Source organism: Siphateles boraxobius, unplaced genomic scaffold (genome assembly GCF_051911475.1).
Source record: "Siphateles boraxobius isolate OS27281-9 unplaced genomic scaffold, OSU_SipBor_1 25, whole genome shotgun sequence".
NCBI lineage: Eukaryota > Metazoa > Chordata > Actinopteri > Cypriniformes > Leuciscidae > Siphateles > Siphateles boraxobius.
In genome coordinates, this window is record NW_027508866.1 from 22418837 (window position 1) to 22443031 (window position 24195).

Sequence of the window (24195 nt, forward strand, 5' to 3'; positions counted from 1 at the left end):
TGCTGGGAGACCAATACTCGCTGGACGGAGAAAGAAAAACAGATACATGCTACGAATGCTGGGAGACCGATGCTTGCTGGACAGAGAAAAGAGGAAACCTAGATGCATGCTATGTCCTCTGGGAGACCAATGCTCGCTGGACGGAGAGAGAGGAAACAAGAGTGCTGTACAAGGATTAGAAACACCGGGAGCAACAAACTGATATGTTGAGGGTGGCCGGCGCGCTTGGCTGCAACTGGCGCTGCAGCCTGCTGGTGCGGTCTGACAGTGGACAACCCAGGGGGGTTTAATCAATGAAGGTTTGGTGGGCTTTTTTTAACGTGGAACCGGTTGGTCCTGATATAGCTTTGGAAAGCATCTGAGGACCATTTCCCAAGAGCTTGGATCTGTTGTTGGGAGAGGCCTTTTTAAGCTGCTGAAGTTGCTGCCCCGATACGGAAGGAGTGACTTGAGAAATTCTTTGCTGGAATTCCTGACTGTTGTAGAACAGATTTGAGGTGTTTCTGGAACCAAAAGCGTTTCACGGGTTTATTGGATTCGTCTATGAACTGGGGTTCCAGAGGAGATTTAGCCAGAGAACTTCTCCGTTGCAGATATGCCAGAATGGACTGGTATGGTTGGGTTGGCAATGAAAGGTTAAAAATGTAGATGAAATTACCTTTTTTGGTCAGATTGGTCTGCCTCAGGAGCCAGCGTCCTGCATTTCTGACAGGATCTGTGCTGGGATATTGTGAGGCACTGGGGGAGGCTCCGCAGCGACTGCGTTCGATGGGGCAGGCATCTGTGTTGCTGAGAAGAGAGAGTGCTGAGATTTTGCCTGGAGGAGAGAGCTGGAAGGGACCAAAGCTGGGGCTGCAATTGTCAGTGGAGGCAGTCTTACGCTTGGATCGGCCACTGGGCCTCGGGGGGAGGTAGATTGAAAGAAGCATGAGAAGGAAAAGGTTGAAAATGAGAAGAGTGGGTTTGTGCTGCAAGCGGAGGCAGCCTCACGCTTGCTTGAGCTGCTGGAGCTGCAGGCCACTGAAAAGAGGAGGGGTTAGTAAATGTCGCGAAAAGGTTGGAATGATTGGGCCTCTGTTGCTAGCGGAGGCAGACTCACGCTAGCATCTAGAACGGGTACTGAAGGCCACTGAAAAGGAAGCGTCGAGGAGGGGTTTTAACGGGTGGGTTATGGCAATATCAGTTCTGAATAGCGAAGAACTGGAGTTGGGAATTGGTCCGCCTCTGGAGCCAGCGTCCTGAATTTCTGAGAGGATCTGAGCGCGGATGCTTTGAGACGCTGGTGGTGGTTCCATGGTGACGGTGTTGGACAGAACGAGCATCGGTGTTGCTGTGAAGAGAGAATGTTGTGGTTTAGTTTGAATGAGAGAGCTGGGAAGGGTATAAGCCGGTGCTGCGAATGTCGGCGGCGGCCTCATGCTTAGATTACCCTGTGTGGCTTGGAAAGGAAAATTAGTTGGAGGATAGAAAGGAAAGGAAGGATGATAGAATGAAGTGTGGGCTTGTGCTGCAAGCGGAAGTGGGCTCACGCTTGTTTGAGCTGCTGGAGCTGCAGGCCACGGGAAGTGGGCGGGGTTATAACCTGTTGGGTAAAACTGTTGAAATGGTTGGGCCTGTGCTGCTAGCGGCGATAGCCTCGCGCTAGTGCCTGCAACGGGAGCTGGAAGCCAATGAAAAGAAAAAGGGTTATGAACAGCGGAAGTTTAAAACTGAGAGGCTGTGGGGAGGCCGCTGGGCCTGGCTGCATGTGGCCGCAGAAGACATGGTGAAGGGCTGGGCCTCGTCGAGAGTAGGGTGTGGACCTGCCGCGGCGAAATCTGGGGCGCGGCTCAGGCTCGCTGAAGGCCAGTTGCTGCGGCTCAATGGGCGAAGCGAGCCGGATTTTGTGCGAGGATGACGGTGGTGTCTGGGGAGGCATCTTTTGGACCCTGCGGGCTTTGCTCTGCCTGTGAACCGTCTTGGGAGTTGTTGTTTACTTTGGAAAGAATCCATACAGTCCATACAGAGACAATCATACAGTTCTGCTTTGTTAATTTTCTGCGAAGCCTGCACGTCCGAATTACCCATCGCTTGCCTCAATTCTCTTACGGTCCATTTCCTGATAGGTGGGATCGGGACGGCCGAGTGCTAGGAGGAGGCTGGGGAGGAAGATGAAAGTCTTGCCAGGGGCGGCGAAGACTGGCCTTGACATCTTGGCGAGTGCAGGGCTGTTCTTGCAGGCCTGCGGCCACGCGAAGAAGCCTGGGGCTCAGAAGCGATGTCCGGCGTAGGAGGAATGATCCTGGGGCCGGCGAAATGCAACGGCAGATCCCTGGGGATGTTTGTTTCCTCGTCAGATGAAGAACTTCGGTGTTGCGACATGGTAGCAAAAACGGCGAGCCAAGATGCTGTTAAGCTGTCAACGAACTGAGGTAAGTTTGCTGTATATATACACCTCTTAACTTGTTGATTAAGTTGATTAGCAGTGTGTGCTCCACTCGTGTCTAATAAAGTTTGATTATCTGAGTGTGCTCCACGTGTGTTTAATTAGGTTTATTTATCTGAACATGCTCCTCCCGAACTTTAACAAAACATCATACATTTGAAAACGCCGTTTTTGCGCTGTAGTGCGGACTGTCAAAACGGAGGTATTTAAAAACGATGACGTAAGTTTAGTTACACACATATTGTGCCAATATAAATTCATTTTATACCGGTATTGTGCCTGTTATGTGCCATTCACTTTCACACTGTTGCTTAAATGTTACTTTGCACACTCTTCATACCACTGTCAGATGATAACTGACTCACATTTGCTGTTCTGCGGCAAAACATGAGAACAGTGGCGTTTTAGACCAAACATATGGTGACTGAGTGACCTGGACGCATCAGTGAATGGTGAGATATTTTGCTAAATAAAATAATCCTGTCGAAGAATTGCGCGATAACTTATCAACTTATCGTCTGTATCATCTTAAAAATGGCGCCGAGCATGGCAACCGTGGTGTGAGCTCCAACCAAACTTTGCAGTTTGTCGTCTGTTTTATTAGTAGTTTTGTTGGTTTTTGTACTGGATGTTGTTAGTAAAACGGTCTACGATAGAGACACACTTTTAAAAATCGGCTCATTTGTCGCACATCGCAAACTGGACTTTGAGTTCTTGAATGCCGGTGTTTTGTTTACAAACACCACATCAGAGCCCTTTGTCTGGGCTGCATGGCCGCGACCAAGGAAACATCGCCGAAAAAGGGGGAAGAGAGCCGGCGTCCTCGTCAGACTTAGACGCCGTCCTCTAAGACCTCCTAACCCAACTATTTTGTTGGCTAACGTTCAGTCATTGGACAACAAACTTTGTGAACTGCGGGCGCACATCTCCTATCAACGAGAAACAAGAGACTGCTCTATTATCTGCCTCACAGAAACCTGGATGTCGGCGGAAATTCCTGACTCAGCTATCGAACTTACGGGGTTCTCCGTGCACCGCGCGGATAGATCGAAAGAGCTCTCAGGGAAAAGTAGAGGAGGAGGGGTTTGTTTCTTTATTAATAACTCGTGGTGTGATGAGAGGAACTTACACTCTATTAGATCCTTTTACTCCCCAGATCTGGAATATCACACACTTCTGTGCCGACCATTCTGGCTACCGAGGGAATTTACAGCGGTCATAATTACAGCTGTTTATATTCCCCCTCAAGCCAACACAGATCAGGCACTCGGGAAACTGTATGAGAATGTAAGCGAGCAGGAAACCGCACACCCAGATCCAGCGTTTATTGTAATGGGGGATTTTAATAAAGCAAACTTCAGAACAATAGCTCCAAAATACTTTTAGCACATCACCGTCAATACGCGTGGTGACCCTGCTTTAGACCACTGCTACTCTCCTTTCCGGGATGCCTACAAATCCCTCCCCCGCGCACCTTTTGGCAAATCAGACCACTCTTCCATTCTGCTCCTGCCCGCTTATAGGCACAGACTGAAACAGGGAAGCACCCGTCCTCAGGACGATTCAATGCTGGTCAGACCATTCGGACGTGACGCTACAGGACTGTTTTGAACGCGTTGACTGGGAGATGTTTCGGGCTGCTTCTGAGGATGACATCGAGGCTTACTCGGACACTGTAACGTGTTTCATCAGGAAGTGTGTAGAAGATGTGGTGCCGACAAAAATAATTTGCATGTACCCCAACCAAAAACCGTGGATAAACAGCGATGTCCGAACAGCTTTGTCAGCACGGACTTGTGCCTTTAATTCCGGAAACAAAGAGGATTATAAACAAACCTGCTATGATCTTAGGAAAACCGTCAAAGCTGCTAAACAACAATACAAGGTAAAAATTTAGGTAAAAAAGGTAAAAAAGGACAACTTAACACCAACAACGCGAGAAGCATGTGGCAGGGCATTAATAACATCACAGGCATTAAGGGGAAAACCCCCACCACCGGGAATATTGCCGCCACTCTGCCGGACGAGCTGAACCAGTTTTACGCTCGATTCGAGGCTCATAAAGTCATCCACACAGAGATAGCTCCCGCGCATGTCACAGAGGAGATCAGTGCACTCTCCGTCTCTGTCGCGGATGTAGCTCATTCGTTCCGATGGGTGAATATCCACAAGGCTGCGGGTCCGGATGGTATACCAGGTCGTGTAACCAGGTCATGCGCAGACCAACTAGCCGGGGTCTTTACAGACATCTTCAATCTCTCCCTCTCTCTGTCCGTGGTTCCTCCATGTTTCAAAAAATCCACAATTGTGGATCCAAAGAAAACTAAAATCAAATGCTTGAATGACTGGCGGCCTGTTGCTCTGACACCCATCTTTAGCAAGTGCTTTGAGAGGCTTATCAGAGACTACATCTGCTCTGTGTTGCCTGCCTCACTGGACTCACTGCAATTTGCATACCGTAGCAACCGTTCCACTGATGATGCTATTGCTTTTTGCCTTCACACCGCTCTCTCCCACCTGGAAAATAAAAACACTTATGTGAGAATGCTGTTTGTGGACTACAGTTCAGCATTTAATAACATAGTGCCTGCCAAACTCATTACAAAGCTCCAGGCACTGGGCTTAACCTGTTAAGGTCGTAAACCCGGTACCGTCTTGGAATTGCGTTATTAAGATCGTTATTATGATCGCCCTTTAATATGTAAAGGTCCTGATGAAACATTAACAGTCATATGTGATATCATTACAAAGCTTAGACCCTCTACTTTTCACACAAAACCATCATTTTTTAATTCATTTTACATATTGCATAATTTAAATGTTTAAATTCCTCAACCCGCAACCGAAATACCGATCAAAAGTAAGTGTGATTATGAATTTGAATATTGATGGCATTGGTCAAATTTGATGAACAAAGGCAAGTCATATATCAAACAAAACCTTTCTTTCTCAGGATTTGGTCTATATGGTTTATTTAGTTGACATAATACAACAGATCAAATGATTGCAGAATTAATCGCGAAGTACATCTTTGATATTTGTAAACAAACTAGGAAAAGCGTTGCACTTCGTCTCCGATTACAGCATGTCTGAGCTAAAAGTAGTCAAAAATATACATAGACTTTCACCTTAGACTGTTTTCTTCAAAATGAGTCCATTTTCACCTTCATGTGAGTTTCGCTTGAGAAATAATCCCCCGTTGTGTCTCATTTAGTCCAGTAATGCAGGAAATAAGTCATTGTTTTCATACGATCCACATGATATGTTATCGTCGCCGGATGATGATGAAGTACGCATCATTGGAAAGCTTATGATCTCAGCATTACATGAACATGTCGTGGACACACCTTTCCTCTAAACCAACCAGAGTCTGAGATATTCAGCGCGCATTTTTACCTCAGAGTAAAAAAAAAAGTAATCAGATCTTCTGCGGCGCGCAGTTTTGACGCACTCTTCTCAGATCTCATTTTTTTCTACTCCATTACTTATTTATTGCATGTATTGAGTCTCTTTTGAGAAGAACATGAAACATATATGCAAATATTTGTATTTATATGGGAAAAGTACTTTTAGCAAATAGTAAAAGTGAGATTTTTGGAGTAATTTTCTTTTTTGCATTCGGGACCCAAAAAGACACTAAAAAGCCACCTTTGGTTTCATAGCAATAACTTTTGAAACTTTTCAGTGTTTGGTGACATCTAGTGGAATCAAATGGAACTTATAATATGTAGCCTTTGCACACAATACCAAAATTATACACTTTCAAAGAAAAAAACACACAAAAGCGCCTACTGTTTTGTGTGTTTCTTTTGATATTTTAAACACATACAATAATTTTTATTTCATTGGACACTTGATTTTGTTTTTTAAAGGGTTTCCTATAAAATGACACCAATTATTTGCATTTACTTCACTGTATGTGGGTATCGGGAGCCATCAGATTTGGGTATGTCCAATTTCATGCGGAATTCCAAAATAAACCAAAGAGTTTAAGGGCTTAAACAAATCTCTGTGCAGCTGGATCCTGGACTTCCTGTCAGACAGACGTCAGGTGGTCAGAATCGGCAATACAATCTCTTCCTCGCTGGCCCTCAACACCTCAGGGCTGCGTTCTCAGCCCACTCCTGTACTCCCTGTACACATACGACTGTGCAGCTACACACAGCTCTAACGTCATCGTCAAATTCGCTGATGACACCATGGTAGTAGGCCTGATCACTGACAATGATGAGACGGCCTACAGAGCGGAGGTGTCCACACTGATAAAATGGTGTCAGGAGAACCACCTCTCTCTTAACATCGACAAGACCAAGGAGCTGCTGGTGGATTTCAGGAGACGGAGCAGAGAACACACCCCTATTACCATCGAGGGGACACCTGTGGAGCGGGTCAACAGCTTTAAGTTCCTCGGCGTTCACATCACTGAGGATCTTACATGGTCTGCTCACACAGAGGCAGTGCTTAAGAAGGCACATCAACGCCTTTTCTTTCTTAGGCGCCTTAGGAAGTTTGGAATGACCTCCAATATCCTCAAATCATTCTACACCTGCACCGTGGAGAATATTCTGACTGGCAGCATTACTGCCTGGTTTGGAAACAGCAGAGGGTTGAGCGAACTGCCAGCCATATTGTAAGAGGTGAGCTTCCCTCCCTCCAGGACATCTACACCAGACGGTGTATGAGGAAAGCCCTGAAGATTATCTGTGACTTTAACCACCCATCTCATAGACTGTTCTCTCTGTTACCATCAGGCAGACGTTTTTGCAGCATTCAATCCCGTACCAGCCGACTGAGAGACAGCTTCTTTCCTCAGGCTATCAGGTTCATGAACAGCCGGAACTGATACATTTTATACAGTGCACTGCATTGATTAATACAATAACCCATATCACTGAAATACCAATCATGCGCATCATACTGCACTGTGTATATCTGTATATTTGTAATTCTAACTTATATATACTGTATGTGTATAATATTACACTGTTAAAAACTGTAAAGTATGTTTTTCTGCTACTATTTATATTAAGCTATACAGCATATTGTACATTGTCATCTGTATATTGCTCATATATATTAATTGTAATCGTATATTGTCTTTATGTTAATTGTATTCTGCGCTGTCTGGAGCACGCTCTTAAAGGGTAAGTTCGGGCGTTTTACAAGTAAAGCCCTGTTTTAAGATCGTTCATGATGAAATCGAACGGTTAAGATTAAAATTTGGACACTACTGCTGTCCCGAGAATTTTAGGTTTTTGTGTTAGCACCCCCTCACCTGTACAATGGTTTCATAGGTGCCTTGGAACAATCATTCATATAAACGCATTAAACTTTAGTTTACAAAGACGTGAAACTCACCGAGTGGTCTGGGATGTGCACTGATATGCTCACGCAAAAAACGCTGCAAAAGAAGCTTTCCAACAGGTATTATCGTAGTTTTTGGAGAATGTCCGGTTGTGAGGCGTTGGAAAAATAGGTCCACAGTTTTACAACGAATGGTAAAACATCTTTTGTATGAATTTAGTTAACTAGATTTAACTAGATTTTTAATTTTGTCCTGCCTAAAATCGCCAACATTATAATTTAAGCTGATTTGACTTTATAGTTATTTTCAATGATGGTAGCTATATAGCATTCAATTTAGTTATATAATAACTTTTTACATAATAATAGCCTATTATATTTGATTTATGCAGGCCTGTGAGTAAGGTTTAATGCAAATGTAGTGCCCACATGTTAAACACAGTCATCACTCTTCTGCTTAATGGTAACCACAAAATTCAAAAACATTACAGAAAGTCATCTAAGTTTCTAACATAACTGAACATTAAATACTAACATTAACTAACAACATCTTTCCATAAACTGAAAAACACATAAAATAACACTTTAATCCCTAAATTTACCCTCCTAATGCAGTCCCTTGCAAAGCATGCTGGGAACTACAGATCCACTGCCCAGTTAGTTGTCAACAAAAATTATTCATGTAGTTTTCACACAAATTAAGTAAACTTCAGTTTTAAATATATTAGGTTGATTGAACACAATTAAATTAAATTGTGACAAAATATTAAACAATCCTTTTGCTTATTTTAATTAATTAAATTTAACAAGAGGCAAAAATATTTTTTTGAATGTTCTTTGCTTACCTGTTGATTTCTGCTGTGTCCTGGTTCATTCCGGTAGTGCGCGTAACCTATAATAGCAGTGGCAGTGGTCATATCATTTTATGTAACACTGGTGCTTCACATGTTATAGTTTTGATGTTTATGTGTTGAATGTATTTTTATTATTGTAATAGTTTACTTTGGTTAATACTGTGCTTAGTGTATTTATTTGGCTAGGCAAAATAAGTTATTGTTTTGATGTCATTAATATAAATGTGCATTGTTGGAATATGGAATACCTTGCTAAAATGGTTGTCCTCATATCTGTTTGACGGGAAAATGACTTATTTAACCAGAGAGTTTGTTTGGTTAAGGGAGGTGGTGAGGCTGCTTACAAGAATTCAAAAGCAATTTAGCACTACAGTAGGTTTTGGCTGCTCTAGCCATTTTCCTTTTTGTTTGCCCAGCAAACATTAGTTTTAAAATGTATTCATTTATTTTTGAATAAATTGTTTTTTGTAAGATGCACTTTGGACATATCACAATTATTGTTTATAAATGATCTTCTTGTAAATTGTGCATTATTGAATAAGAAAAAATCATATATAGAAGGTTTCATGTCATTTACACTAATGCTATGTTAATACTACTACAACTATTGATAATAATAATAATAATGATAATAATACTTGTATACTCATTATTATTTCATTTGGTTACTGAAAAAGGTACAAGAAAAGTTACTGATTTCACATATTATTATGCTGATATTAAATCGTATTTTCTTACTTCAGAAAAAAGAAACTACCGATATTAAACCCCATTTAAAAATGATTATTTTTCTTACATAATAATTATTTGTCTTAAATTGAAAAAATTGAACACTTAAAAGCATAATAGGGACATGCAATTTTAATCTTAATTAGTTACATTATTCATTAATATCAAGACCTTCATTGTCAATGCATAAACATGATTTTATACTGTAAACTATAATCAATTTTCAATCAATAAAAATCATTACATTAATTTTGTGTGAAAATTTGATTAAATAACAATATTGCAATTTATTAGCAGTTGTTATCACTGGTTGTTATTAACAGGTCGTGTTAAAACAGGTTGTGGCTTCTTCTATCGTGGGGATTGTGGGATTTGTTGTGCTGCCAGTGGTCAACGGAGGTGTTGTTCTGCTAGTTGGAGTGGCTGTCGTGGGGATTGTGGGATTTGTTGTGCTGCCAGTGGTCAACGGAGGTGTTGTTCTGCTAGTTGGAGTGGCTGTCGTGGGGATTGTGGAATTTGTTGTCTTGACAGTGGTCGACGGAGTTGTTCTTCTAGCTGGAGGAAATGTGTGTGGCACAATAACTTCCTCAGAGGATTCAGATTCACTTGATTTAGACTCACTTGATTCAGAGTGTGAATCATCTCTGGAACTGGATCTTGAGTCTGATGAATCAAATCCTCTGCGCAAAGGAAACTGGGGATTCAAACAGTTGAAATAAATATAATTATTAATAGCAATGTATGCTTTTGAAAGAAACTGAAGTAGCAATAAAATAACATTTATATATATTAGAATATCATACAAAATAAAAATGTAAAAGAAAACAGATAACTGATACTTACTGGTTTTGAAAAGACAGATGCAACAAAAAGCATCAGTAAAATTGCCTGTATTGACTTCATCCTACAAAACAAAAGCACTTAAAGAGATTAATGTGAAACATTTATTCTCTAAATATTGTTTACCACAGAATCATTTTTTTTTATTTATAACACGTTTTGCTTGCTCGTATTCAGTGATTATTCAGTTAGCAGTAATACAGATAGATTCAAAAATGTAGCATAACACAAGAGATGAGTGAGTTACCTTGCGCTGATGCTCTTGTCCAGTTATTGTAATGTCACAGTCTGTATTACTCTGGCATCTGTGATAATGAGGCTTAAATACTGGATGGATGTGAATAAACCAGAGCTTGGTCCAGTGAATTCCCATGTAGATGACGTGACAATAAGTCAACATTTGTGACACTTCCGGGTATATATCAAAACTTTCAAAATGCCTTGCAAAATCTCTTCTACAGTCGTACTTATTTACTTAATCCTCTTCATCCTCAATGTGACATAAAGCTGCCCCTTCAGTGTGTAGTAATCCAAACAATACTGTAAATCGTGCAACGCAGCTGTCTCAATGCATTGTTCTGACAAATCACATTGTCTGCTATGTGTAAAACTTGTGAAAGGCTCAGAACTTAAACGTATTCTATGTATACTTATTTACAGGATTTACTGTACTTTACATCTCAAATCCACACGTGGGAAATTATGGCCTGTGACTTTCGACACGCTCCAGTGCTCAAAACACATGCAGCTTGTGGGATCTTGATGGATCACTGGTTTTTATCCTGTATAATACACTGCAAACTCACAACTGAAATGCATTATTTGTCAAATTATTTAAAACAGCTATTTATGTAACTGTGTGACTCTGTGTTTCCCCCTTTTTCTTAGTGTTTTGGTTTAGTCCTGTTCAGTTTTCCCGCTCCTCGTTTGTCCTCGTTTGCCCCAATTACGTTCCTTTGTTTCCCTGTGTTATTTAAGCCCTCTGTTTCTCCCTATTCCTTGTCCGTTCTCGTTTGTATTTCGTTTGATGTATGACGTGTGTAGCGACGAGTTTTCTTTAAATAAATTCCTGTTCTCCTGTTCCTCGTCGTCTTCCTCATGATTCCTCTACAACGTCCCGTAACAATTTAAATGTTTAATGCCTGACATTTATATAAACTAATGTTGTATACATCATAAAACCTGAGATGTAAATAAGCCTATGTATGGTTAAAGTGTTGATCTATGACACATAAGTGTGTCCCTGATCAAGAAAAAGAAAAATCTATTGGAAATCTAGTTCAAAACATATGTGGCAAGTTCTTGAGGCAAAGTCGGTGGTGCGGTGGACATCAGCGTCCCTCAAGAGGTCAGCTTGGTAGCTGATTTCACGAAGTACAACATGTTCATGGAACAAAATTCCCATCAACCAATCAGATTTGAGGGACAAATTTACAGTTTATTCCAAGTTTAGGCTTACAACCAGGGTTTGGTGCTTCTGCATCAGTGTTATCCAACTATCATTTCCCTCTGATTTTTAGGGATAACTTAAGGGTAAGGTTAGGTTTAGGGGGAGGGATAGGTTTAGGACAAAATTTTTGGACAGAAATGTTGTTCCTAGATCAACAAAATATGTTGACCCAGGAACGTGTCTAACTCTGCAAAATCAGGACATGCGGCTTGATACGCCTGCAACACCACCAGGTTGGCCCACTACCGCTTTGCCCACAAGTTTAGATGTTAACTGACAAGGCTTTAAGGGGAAAGTGGGAGCCTCGCCGGATGAGATGTAACCAGCTAACTATTCCTCCATCCAGGGTATCTTCACATACCCATGTTCCTCCAACCCCGTAACATTAGCATAGTTGGACTTGCTGGGTGGGAACATACAGGCAGAAAAAGATTTCCTCCAAGACCTCAACACCTCATCGTAGAGGTCTGGGAGAAACGTAAGGCTTGCAGGAGACGCATGTTTGTGCCCTGCCAGAAACCGCTCGCCTAGCCTGCCTGAAGCGAGTTCCTGTCTTTCCACCGTCCAGTTTAGATTCATTCTGACGGTGGTGTATATAATAACATCCAGTAACTCCTCGTACGTGGGTGACAAGGAAAAGGCGGGCTCAGACAAAACATCCGGCTCAACTCTTGTCTCATAGTTCTTCGGAACTACAGCGGCCACAAGCTCTTCGCCGGACCGGAAGAAACCAGCGAGCGGGCTTACGGATTCAGAGCAAGAGTCTCAGGAACTGGCGACAGAGGATTGGGAAAGGGATAAACCTTTCCAAGCTCGTCGGCCAAATCAAGCTGCGAACCCCATGACCGTAAACGCCCTCTTTACACAGCCAGTCCCCTCGAGGGCTGACCGTTCATGCTCCACTCCAAGACAAGATCGTTAGTGTCATTTAGTGTCATATGATATATCATTCACACGGAGGTGGTTACTTCCTATATCTGCATTTACTCTTTTTTTTGTTCTCTCACACGTACTTATAGCACATGTACACACAAACAAACTGCTTCCTGAAGACAAAGAATCTGTGTATGTGTTCTCCTTTATACAGTACAGCCAGTTGCCGCACCTATGACATCACCTGACTTCAGTAACCAATCAGGATTGGCGATTAGTACACGTGCTTCAGACACCGGCTCACAAGGAGCATTCCCATAGAAGCAACACTATGATACAGTGCAAGTTTCACTTCGAAAGGGAATTTCCCACAAAGCATGTGAACAACAAAGTGACTTTTGCGTCTTCTGGTACTGGAACATTCACATTAGCAAGGGTTAAACTTTCGTGACGATGTAGCACTGGCCTAACTGTCCCGAGCGTCATTCACGTTTGTTTAAAGGACAATTCCGGCCAAAAATGAACCTAGGGGTAAATAACACATAGGTACCGAGTCGACCGTTCTCTGGGATGCGTTTTCATGATAATCGAATGCACCCAGTTTTATCTTTAGTTTTACCACATATTAGCTTATAACGCTAGTATATTGGGCATAGAATAAGTTAAAATAAAAATTGCTAGTTAATACCACTAACAAGGCTCAAAATGGAAAACAGTCTCGACCAGTTGAACCACGAACGCCGTGCTACATGAGCTGAACTGTGACTGTTGAACAGCACGCAGCACGGCGTTCGTGGTTCGACTGGTCGAGACTGTTTTCCAAAGATGGCTCCTGCTTGTATAAGCGAAGTGCACTGTCTTTATAAAGTATCTCCTTATTAAACTCTCTGTACACTTACAAATTTCTCAATGCTTCGGTTTGCAGGTATAGACCCTAATTATGCTACCGTGTTAGTTTGGGGCTATTTTGAGCCTTGTTAGTGGTATTAACTAGCGATTTTTATTTTTACTTATTCTGTGCCCTATATACTAGCATTATAAGCTCATCTGTGGTCAATCTAAAACTGGGTACATTCGATTATCATGAAAACGCATCCCAGAGAACGGTCGACTCAGTACCTATGTGTTATTTACCCCTAGGTTAATTTTTGGCCGGAATTGTCCTTTAAGTTCATGTTCTCATGACATTGTAATGTTAGAATTGATAAAAAATGTTACCGGCCTTCTGGCAATTGACAACGCTTTATATACTCGCCGATCTTTACTCTCATTTGGTGCTTTCAAGCTCATAATAATAAACAACCCCTGCAAACACAATTAAATAAAACATAGGCGATAACTTTCATCAGGACTTCACTGGAACAGAACATGAATAACGCCTCCACACGGTGCAGAGCACTGATACAAACTTCTATACATGATTCACTCTCATAGTTTAGCATATAGTGAAAAATTGTGCTATAAATCCTAAAAGAATTACACAAGCTAAGTATGCATATGTGTTAGTGGATACATTTGGTGTGTTATTGACCTTCATGACCTTAGACACAGTTGTCTTTACATGTCTCATACAGCTATAATGAGAAGAGCAGAATAAAGTTCAATCTGACAAATCTCTTTCTACAAAATATAACTCTTGATTAGTTTGGTTGTATGAGCGCATTAATTAATTACAGAACAAGATGTAGATGTTTATTCTCTGGAAGATGGGCTAAATGAGCAAACACTGTTACTGCATCCATACACGGGTCAGACCCTCAGTCACCTCTCAAATACCAAATACAGACATTGCCTGTAACATAAAGACCAGAATAGATACACTGGTTTAAAAAAAAAAAAAACACTGGCCTACATGATCAATGGCATGCATCACATACTTCAATGAAAGAGTATTTCATTGTTCATTGTTGTAAGATGTCGGTGGCATGACATCTGACTGCTTATCCATAATGATGGATATTCAGATTTTACCATGGGATTTTTTGTCTTTGGTATCGCATGAGTGAGTGTAACAGTTCATATGACCAGAGCAAACAGGTTTAGCAGCTCAGACAGATACTTCACCAACCTAAAAGACGTCAAGGATGACTGAGATGTGAAACTGTCAGAAATGTAATTTTTTACATGGATGATATCATCTGACATAATCCCATATATAAGCCCCTACATGAATGGTAGAAGTTATAAATAAATGACAATTAACTATAAACTCCATTTATGATGTAAAGGTTTAGGTTTCTAAAACAAAATTCACGATTATACAGAAGTATAAACTGCTAAAAATATTAACTGAGATGCATATTTTAGTGTTTAAATAATAATACATTTGAGATACAACATCATTTTGCAAATAAAATGGTGAATTTTATAAATAGCGTACATAAAAAAAGTAGAACATTGCTTGTTTTTGTCAGTCTTTCTGTCTTCATTCTTCAGAGCTTTTCTACTTCTTTGGGTGTACAGGTACTGATTCTCCTGTTGTCTCCGCTGGTAAAGCTCTGCTACAATAAAACTGACCTTTTATTGTACAATTTTTGCTCTCAAGCTACCAAATACACTACAACACTGTACTAGGGTATCTACAGAGGTGGCAGCCAATGAGTGTGAGGATCCTCTCGGACGTTCAGACAGAGCCGCATTTTACCTATTTCAATTATTACTCAGCTACTAAACTAACTCAATATATTAATTTGGACCAGTGTTGTTAGGTTCGACTAAGGAGATGGAGTGTTATGTAAAAAAAAAATCACAGAAATTAGATTATTAAAGAAATGAAGCCCGCTTTACTGACAAAACAAAATAATCAATTAACTCAATCAAACAATCAACATACAATTGTCAAAAGAGAGTATACTACTTCCTTTAAGATAAATGTCCTCTAAAGTTGGTTATATTCTCAAGTTATTCAGTCCTGTTGTGTGTGGTATGTCTTTTAAGTCTGCTTTCCATTATGTTGAGGAAATCAAGAGAGTTCAGTCCTTATTTTAAACAAATCCAAGACAGTAATCCTACCACTCTGGTTGAGGCCTTAAATGAACCACTCTTCCATTCTTGTCTTTGTTCTTTCTTTATGTTCTTTCATGGGGTTGACTCACCATCTCAAAAAACTGAAGAAATACATTGGTCAATTGGTAAGGGGGCGACAAAAATGGTGTGATTTGCAATGGATGCAGATGAAATGATAATAGCTTTTGATTTCTGAACCATCTTTAAAGGTCAGATGCCTTCGTCATCCTTTGCACCATTGAAAAGAGTCATGTGATCATTCGCCACTTCGCTTTTTCAATGACGTACAGTTCAGGGAAATATCCAATCTGTTCGTTTGCATGCTAGATGCAAATGCACGTATACAATTCATATCATATTTATTTCCACATATGAATGATGCCTGAAACTAATCGGAGAATATCGGAATCCATATGCTTTTTTTCTGCTTACATGTTTGAGGGTCATGATCATGACTCATGGGAGGAAAAAATCTGAATTAATTCATTTGAACCAGGTAAAATGCGGCCAGTAAAACAATGTGGGTCACATCATTTCAGCATGGCGACTATAGGCTACTAAGTGGGACGAGTCAGGTGACCCGCACCATACTTTAGTGAATCACCTAATCACCTAACGTTTCTACAGAATGCACCTTTACAAATTTTTATTCAAATGTGAAACTCTAGGATTAATATTGATTTTCATGTGAGCTTCATTAATGTTAATGTTCACCAGTTCTGGACAGAACGTAGCTGCAGCAACCGTCTGATTTCCAGCACTAAGCTTTTTGCATTATCACAAGCTTTTTGATTTTGGCACAAGAAGTCAAAGTCAAGAAGAGGACAGACTCTCTCAGAGCTGCTCAGAAATTTCAGCCCAGAAAAATGTTCTAAACTGTGTTCACAAAACTCTGTTTCTGTTTAGGCGCAAAACTCGGCGCCTAAAGATCTATTAATGCAACCTGTGGTTTGCACTGAGGCAAAACACACATAAACATCATGGTGTTTAGGGGAAATTAATTTACACAATCAGTCTCGTTTGACACAATTGTGACACAACCGCTATGGTGAGGTTTAGTAAAGTTTCTTGAGTTGCTCTCACAGTCTCAACTTTGTCTTAATAAAATAATTCACCCAAAACTAATACTATTAAAATAATTACTCCTGTTATATTCCAAACCAGTTTGACCTTCTGTCTTACATGGACAATAAAAGGCCCTTTTCTCCAGAATTTGCCACATTTGCTGCATTGTTTCCTTGGACACGTTAATTCTTAAAAGTAGACGTGATGTCCAATTTTGTGAACATTTCTTAATGCTCTATTTTTAAATTCCAATGGATTATTCCATCCACTTCACAAAAGCGGTCTAAATGGTTCGTTCACAATGGGACTGATCTGGTTCTTCAGTTCAGCTCAATGTTTCAGTGATCCAGTGGAAAACAGCCGAGGGGAAGTTCATCAGCGAACAACTTCAGCCTTTACAAAAATCTCTAGCATGAGAAGAAATAAAGTCATTCAAGTTTGGAACAACTCAAGAGTGAGTAAATCATGACCGAATATACATTTTTAGCTGTTCCTTAAAAAGATCATTCATTTCCAGTTTCCAAAATCTGAACAATTTGTGGTACAAACTTAGGATACTTGACAGCTGATATTATCTGATTTCCCCTGTGTATACTATAACTTCAAAGTGAAAATCTAAATCTAAAATATCTAATCTAAAATCATATGATACCATCTCATAATGTTATTTTTAGACAGTGACCCAAAAGGTATTTGGACTTAAGACACACCTTAAACTGTCTGAATGCCATTGTGCCAAATACAGACAGCACAAGTATTGTTTTCAAGTGAAATATTTCACCATGTCTAGTTTGAAAGGTTTTAAGTGATGAAGATGAAAATGAAGACAAAAGGTATTGTGACACTTTCTGAATGTCAAACGTCAGCACCGGTATGGTTAATGTCATAGAAGACCTGTGAGAACTTGAAGACTTCATACATCTGAAAATCAAACAGAGACCAGTTGGTTAAATGTGTTTAAAGAAAGTGAACCTCTAGCAGCATTTGAGCTCAGATGACACTTGGTTTAAGGTTTTCATATAGCTAATGTAAAATCTTTAGTTACCACAAATAATTTTTTTCTCAAACAACAAGCCAAGACGTGCACTGCACACTTAATAGCTGTGAGCGGTTAACTGGATCAGAGACGGAAAATTATCAACTTGATTTCTTCATAGCACTGTTGTGAAAGTCATTTGGTGTGGTAAATGTTGTTGCGCTGATCAGTATAGGAACAAAATGCATCATAGATACATAAGCACATCAACATCAGAAATGGGCTTTTTATTATCAGATATTGTGAATATTTTTTAGATTAAATATGGAGGTACAGCTTGTAAATGCCACTTATCCAGTTTGTCCGTACATTCAAGTCCCTTATATTTCTTTGGGTTGTAGTATGTGCCCTGTAGCAGTATATTTCTTAATGCCTTTAAAAACAAACATCATTACAGAGTATCAAAAAAAATAATCTGAAATGCTAGTGGTTTCAGATCACCTCTGACCACATTAAAAAAAAGAACAAAAGCACCGTGCATTTTAAAATTATCTTTAAAAGGTCACAAGTGAATTTTGAAGTATGTTACACAACTATTTTCAACATGCAAACTGGCTTTACATATGATTTCTGATTTCATTACAGGAGGAGATGATGTAGAATCTCAATCAAGCACGGAAATAAAATCTATTATTCAAATTTTTCTTGACAAAAGTTAAATCTATAAATAAGAAATACTGGATTCAGGTATTCAGGTAAAACCAATTAATCAATTGAAAAACGACTATAAATTGTTTAAAAATACATTTTAACAAAAACAAAATGTCTGACAAAAGTAGTCCTAAATTTTCTAAAATATAAACTATCCCACTATATTATTGTGACTATATTAATGATGATTGTTTTAAATTGGTTCATACATCTATTACTACTGTAGGCCTATAAGACTAACAATTGTAGCCTAATTAATTTCTTATATTTGGTTCCACTTTATTTTTCGATTGTCCACTTTAGACATTATACTAACTAAAAGTAACTTTGCAACTGCATGTCAACTAACTCTAGTTAGAGTATTACCGTACGTTCACACAGCCGCCGACTTGAGCTTCCAAAGCGGCCGGAAGTCATTCATTTTCAATGGAAGCTGGCTTCTCTCAGCTGCAAGGAGCGTCAAATCCCTCGGCGTCGCGTTTTGGGCGTTTTGAGCGTCAATAAGAAAGTTGAAAGAAGCTAAACTTTATGGTAATGAGCTATGACGCGGTTCAGTGGCAAGCAGCGGCAAAACGCCAGAAAACAATCAGAATAAAGACGTCCTTCACTCTGGCTGATTCCGGAGAAACATACGATGTGAGCTTTCGTTCCTACCACAACATTAGTTCCGAGAAAATGGAGGAGAAGCTGATAATCGCTGTTGCTGGGTTTCCTATCATATATGAAATGACGTTGTTTTCTTACAGGGACCAGTTACAAAAGAACGAGGCATGGGATACACTCGTTTTAAGCGGGAATGCAATTAATTTGCTCACGGTGACAACGATTTGACCAATTGCACTAATGCAAATAATAGCCTAATGCAAATAATAATAATAATAATAATAGCTAATTAATTTTTTTTCCCCGACCAAATGTGACCAAAACGGTTATAAAAATGCTGTCATGTTGTGACACTTCTCTTCTCCCTGCTACGTCAGAGCGTCCAAAGCGCCAACGAGCTTCCCCGTGCTTTTTGACAAGCGTCCTTGACAGAGCGGCCAGAGCTTCTTTGACACTCAAGTCGGCGGCGGTGTGAACGTACAGTTAGTAGACTGTCAGTAGACTGTCAGGTTAGGGTTAGGTGTTAGGGTTCGGGTTTGTAGAATAAGTTGACTTGTAGTTGCCAAGTATACTTAGTCAATATAATGTCTGTTGAGGAGCATCACAATAAAGAGTTATCATATAGTTTACTAATACTTTAATGACAGTTGAACTGCTGACTGCTGAACACAAAAGATATTTTTAAGAATTTCAGTAATTAAACAGTTGATGGACCCCATTGACTTCCATAGTATTTTTTTTCCTACTATGGAAGTCAATGGGGTCCATCAACTTTCTGGTTACTAACATTCTTCAAAATAATTATCTTCCTTTGTGTTAGCAGAAGAAAGAAATGCATATCTGTGTCCGAAGAACTTCAGTAAAACTTGTGAAAGAATCTCCTTATCGTGGCTCATTCCACCCGCGTTTCCATATGCAGTATTACATATCAACAACACGACAACTGGTGTCAGAAGCGGGAATGTGTTTGAAACAACGTAAATTAACCCAGAAGAATATCGGATATCGATTTAAAAAAAAGTGGATGCTGCAGTGGCATGCTAATTTGTTAGCGCTTCACTTGAGGGCTGAGGCGCGAGTTGGCTGACGTCATCGTGCCCGATGAGAACCGCGTTGACTCAACTACACTGTAAATTGCCAGAGACATTAAGAAAATCAAATGCTCCTGGAAGATTTCTTTGAGAATAATTTACTGTTAAAACAAGCATCAGCCCACTGTCAGAGATAGGCGGATGCCTTACTGTGATTCACAGTTTTCCTTAGAGAATCCAGAGAGGTCACACAAAATTACAAGCGGACCGTTTGCTGCTTTGCTGGAAGTCATACAACAGAGAGCACGTACTTCAAGCCCTACCAGAGCTTCCCCCTCCATAGAGACAGGTGTTAGGCAACGAAATAGTGAGCGTGGCTCTCAGCTACTGCCACCTACCTACGCTTTTGAACAAAGACACAGCATTTCTCATCATCAAGGCCAACTCGTTTCTCATGAGGATCCCAGAGCAAAGCTCGCTATTTTTGATGTTAGTGGGGACTGGGAATCATTTCTAGTACCATTTGAAAGGCAGGCCAGAAAGTATGGATGGAGTGGAGCCCACAGGGTGGACTACATGAAAGCCTGATGGAGGCAGCAATTAAGTACGTCTGTTCACTTCCAGAGCATATTTGAGAGGACTACACTCTTCTAAAAGAGCAGCTAACTCAACGATTTGGTCAACGAGACCAACCACAATTAGAAGGAAGCTTGGAGAACTCCGCCAGTTCATAGAGTTGGCAGGAGAGTTCACAGAAGAGGTACAATGCTTAGTCACCTTAGCCTACTCTGGTGTGGACCTCAATCTGCAAGACCAACTTGCCACAGATTTCTTCCTCAAAGGGCTTCATAACCAAAAGGTGGCTTATGAAGTAATGAACAGAGATCCCCATTCATTAGTGGAGGCTCAAAGACTTGTAGAGGCCCACAAGCACAATTATCGAGCCACGTGATGGGGGGCGTGATGTTGATTCAAAGAGCAGAGCCAGGCAGATCTCAGGGGCAGATGATGATGACGTGTCCATTGAAACTCCAGCAGCCTCACGCAGAGTGCAGAGTCCAAGCTACGTCACTGCAGACCAGCTAACCCTTCTCTCGCAGAAAACTGCACCCATAACAGAGACAGTGGAGAGAATTAGTAAGAACTACGTGACTGCTGACCAGTTTCACCTCCTGATGAAAAAGATGGAGCAGCTGCAATCGAAACTAGACAACCCTGTGGTTAAGGAGCCAAGAAAGCTGGAGGAAGCAAATCAGGATAGTAGGCGAGGGCGGTCTCCAACACAACGTGGTGCAGCAGAAACCAGATCCTACTCCCCAAGTCCCAGCAGTGTTGGAACAGGTTTGTGTTATCACTGTGGTGAAGAAGGACAACCCTGCCACCCAACTCCGGTCAAAGTAGTAACGATCAAAACCGCAGTATTGCTCCAAGAGACTCAGTAAGCTGGAGAAGTCAGTCCCCCACACCCCAGTTTCCTTCAAATAAGCAGATGGCTTTAACACAGACATGCCTCTATAATGCAGAATCAGGGAAAGACATGAGCGCCAAAGGTGGACTAAAAGGTGGTACCTGGAGTGTAGAATGGGATGTTTTTGTGGCTCTGATACGTGAATCTGTTCATCTGGGCCTTGATCTTCTGCAAGCTGCAAACGAAACAATCCACACTAATGGCAGAGTATTAATTGAGGAGGAGCTGGTTCCTGCTAGGATATGTGTTGAGTCAGTTCGACAGCCTGTAAGACAGACTCCCCTTGGGTTTCAAGGGGAAGAGGAGAGGCATCTCAAAGCTATGCTGGAAGCATGAGTCGTTACACCTTCCTCCTCAGAGTGGGCATCACCTGTGGTGCTAGTTCGTAAAAAGGATGGTGGTGTCCGCTTTCAGCATTCAGCAAATGCTGATGCCATGTCAAGACGTGAGGGCGAGATCCACAATATGTGTAACTGTTACCAGGCGGGGAAGGATGTTTCAGATTTTCCATGTGGAGGTTGCCAACACTGCCAAAGACTCCATGACCGTTGGGAGAGGTTCAAAGAAGATGTCGATGATGTTGTGCCACTAGCACCTTGAGTAGGCGCATTTAGTGTAAAACAAAGGAACACAATGACATTTGCACAGGTGAAGAGAACAGGCCAGCTTCAGAGTTGCTTGGAGCCCCACGTGTTAACTGGTTAGAAACCATTACCAAAAAACAGCTGGCTCAAGAACAAAAAGCTGATCCTTATCTTTCAATCTTGCATGAGTGGAAGGAGAGTGAAACCCTTCCAACAAAAGAGCAGGTAGCATTGAAAAGTCTAGCAGTGAGGAAATACTGGCTGTGTTGGCCGCAAGTCCAATCACATCAAGGTGTTCTCTTCTACCATTGGGAAAGGCCTGGGGGACTCAGCCCTTCCTTGCTGCTACTAGTACCAGCTTCAATGCAAACAGAAGTGTTGCAAGCCTGCCATAACCCACCCCAGTCTGGTCATTTACATTTACATTTAGCTGACGCTTTTTATCCAAAGCGACTTACAATTGCTATATATATTTCAGAGGTCGCACGCCTCTGGAGCAACTAGGGGTTAAGTGTCTTGCTCAGGGACACATTGGTGTCTCACAGTGGATTCGAACCCCGGTCTCTCACACCAAAGGCATGCGTCTTATCCACTGCGCCATCACCACCCCATTTGGGGGAAGGCAAGACGTTAGAGCGAGTCTGTCAGGGTTTTCACTGGTATGGCATGGGTGGAGATGTACTTTTGTACATACAACGTTACCAACACTGCAATGCTTGCAAAGTTGCAGGACCTACTAAGAGAGCCAAACTTCAAAATTACCAAGCCCGGGCCCAAATGGATCGGATCCATCTAGATATACTGTGTCCATTTCCTGTGTCCAGTTCTGGAAACAAATATGTCCTCATCATCATTGATCAATTCACTCGATGGGTGGAAGCATTTCCGGTTCCAGACCAAGGGGCAGAAACTACATCTAGGACACTAGTTTACGAATTCATTTACCGGTTTGGTGCACAACTTGAACTGCACACAGACCAGGGTCGCAACTTTGAAAGTACACTATTCAAGAATGTTTTTAGTCTCTTGCAGATCTCAAAAACAAGGACGACCCCTTACCACCCTGCCTCAAATGGGCAAGTTGAGCGGTTCAACCATACACTCCTGCAGATGATCCGCTGCTATGTGAACCAGGATCAGAAAAACTGGGATGTGTATCTTCCCCTCCTTTCATCAGCGTATCGTAGCTCCCAGCATGCAGTTACCGGATTCACACCAAATAGGCTGATGCTCGGAAGGGAAGTCTACCAACCTCAAGATCTGTGGTTTGGCATAGCAGAGCAGAGGTCAGATAGTTTGGGAGTTCCAGACTTCCTGTACAACTTGGAAAAAGGCTTAAGAGAAGCACATGACACTGCCAGAGAGCACCTTCGAACAACGTCAAAAGAAGACTTACGATCCCAGGGCTCAAGAGAGGATGTATAGTGTGGGAGATCTTGTGTATATAAGAGACAGCACCAAAAAGAAGGGACAAAGTCCAAAACTCCTAGCACCTTGGAAAGGGCCCGTTGTGATATCTGCCTGTCGTGGCCCTGTACTTTATGAGGTTCAGGGGTTACGACACAAGAGAATCATGCATCATGATTGTCTCAAACCTTATGACTGTGAGGTGATTCCAGCATGGGTGAAGCGCCAAAGAAGCCAGACTCTGCAAAAAAGCAATGGTACCCCGGATAATCCTATCATTCAAGAACCTCAGCTTGAACCTGTACAGCTCGTAACCCAGGACAGTAGTGAAACAGATTCAGTATCTTCTGACCTGGAGCCCAAGGAAAACCTGGACAAAGGAAGAAAACGTCAGCCAACAGCTCGCCGACGAAGAAAAAAAGACAGAGAACTTGGGTTTATGTTAGACCTAGGACAAGAAGAAACAATCAAGAGGACCAACAAAGGAAGAGAAATTTGTAAGCCTGCCAGATACAATGATTATGAGAAAAGAGAATGACTGTTCCAGACTTCAGTTAAGTGCAAGTACTTATGGACTGTTATTTCAGGGTTAACACCTTTGAGGGCTTTTCCAGGCTAAAGGTAGTTACTGTTCATAATTACATTTACAATTTTAAGTTACTGTTTTGGTTCCTGTTTTGGGGTTATTGTACTGAAGGGACTCAATACTTCTAAAAGAGGGGGGGTAGTGTTGTAACCTGGCCCTTTAAGTCCCTTAACTGCCTACTGTGTTCTTGTAGCTCATTGTTTGTTCAGATACGCACTCCTTAGTATAGAGCATGAAGTTAGATTGGTAACGTTAGTTGTTGTTCTTAGAGGTCGCTCGCTTG

At 41.3% G+C, this 24195-nt stretch overlaps 2 long non-coding RNA genes across 2 annotated transcripts in view; one reads left to right on the forward strand and one right to left on the reverse strand.

Moving 5' to 3' along the window:
* Positions 1-24195, forward strand: part of LOC143750294 (uncharacterized) — a 411790-nt gene that overhangs the window by 105933 nt on the left and 281662 nt on the right. The gene's annotated exons all lie outside the window — the stretch shown is intronic.
* On the reverse strand, positions 9814-10573 carry LOC143750292 (uncharacterized). Its single transcript, XR_013207141.1, has 3 exons — positions 10400-10573; positions 10156-10216; positions 9814-10006 (listed from the first exon to the last, which is right to left on the reverse strand). It is a non-coding gene; the product is annotated as an uncharacterized LOC143750292 (long non-coding RNA).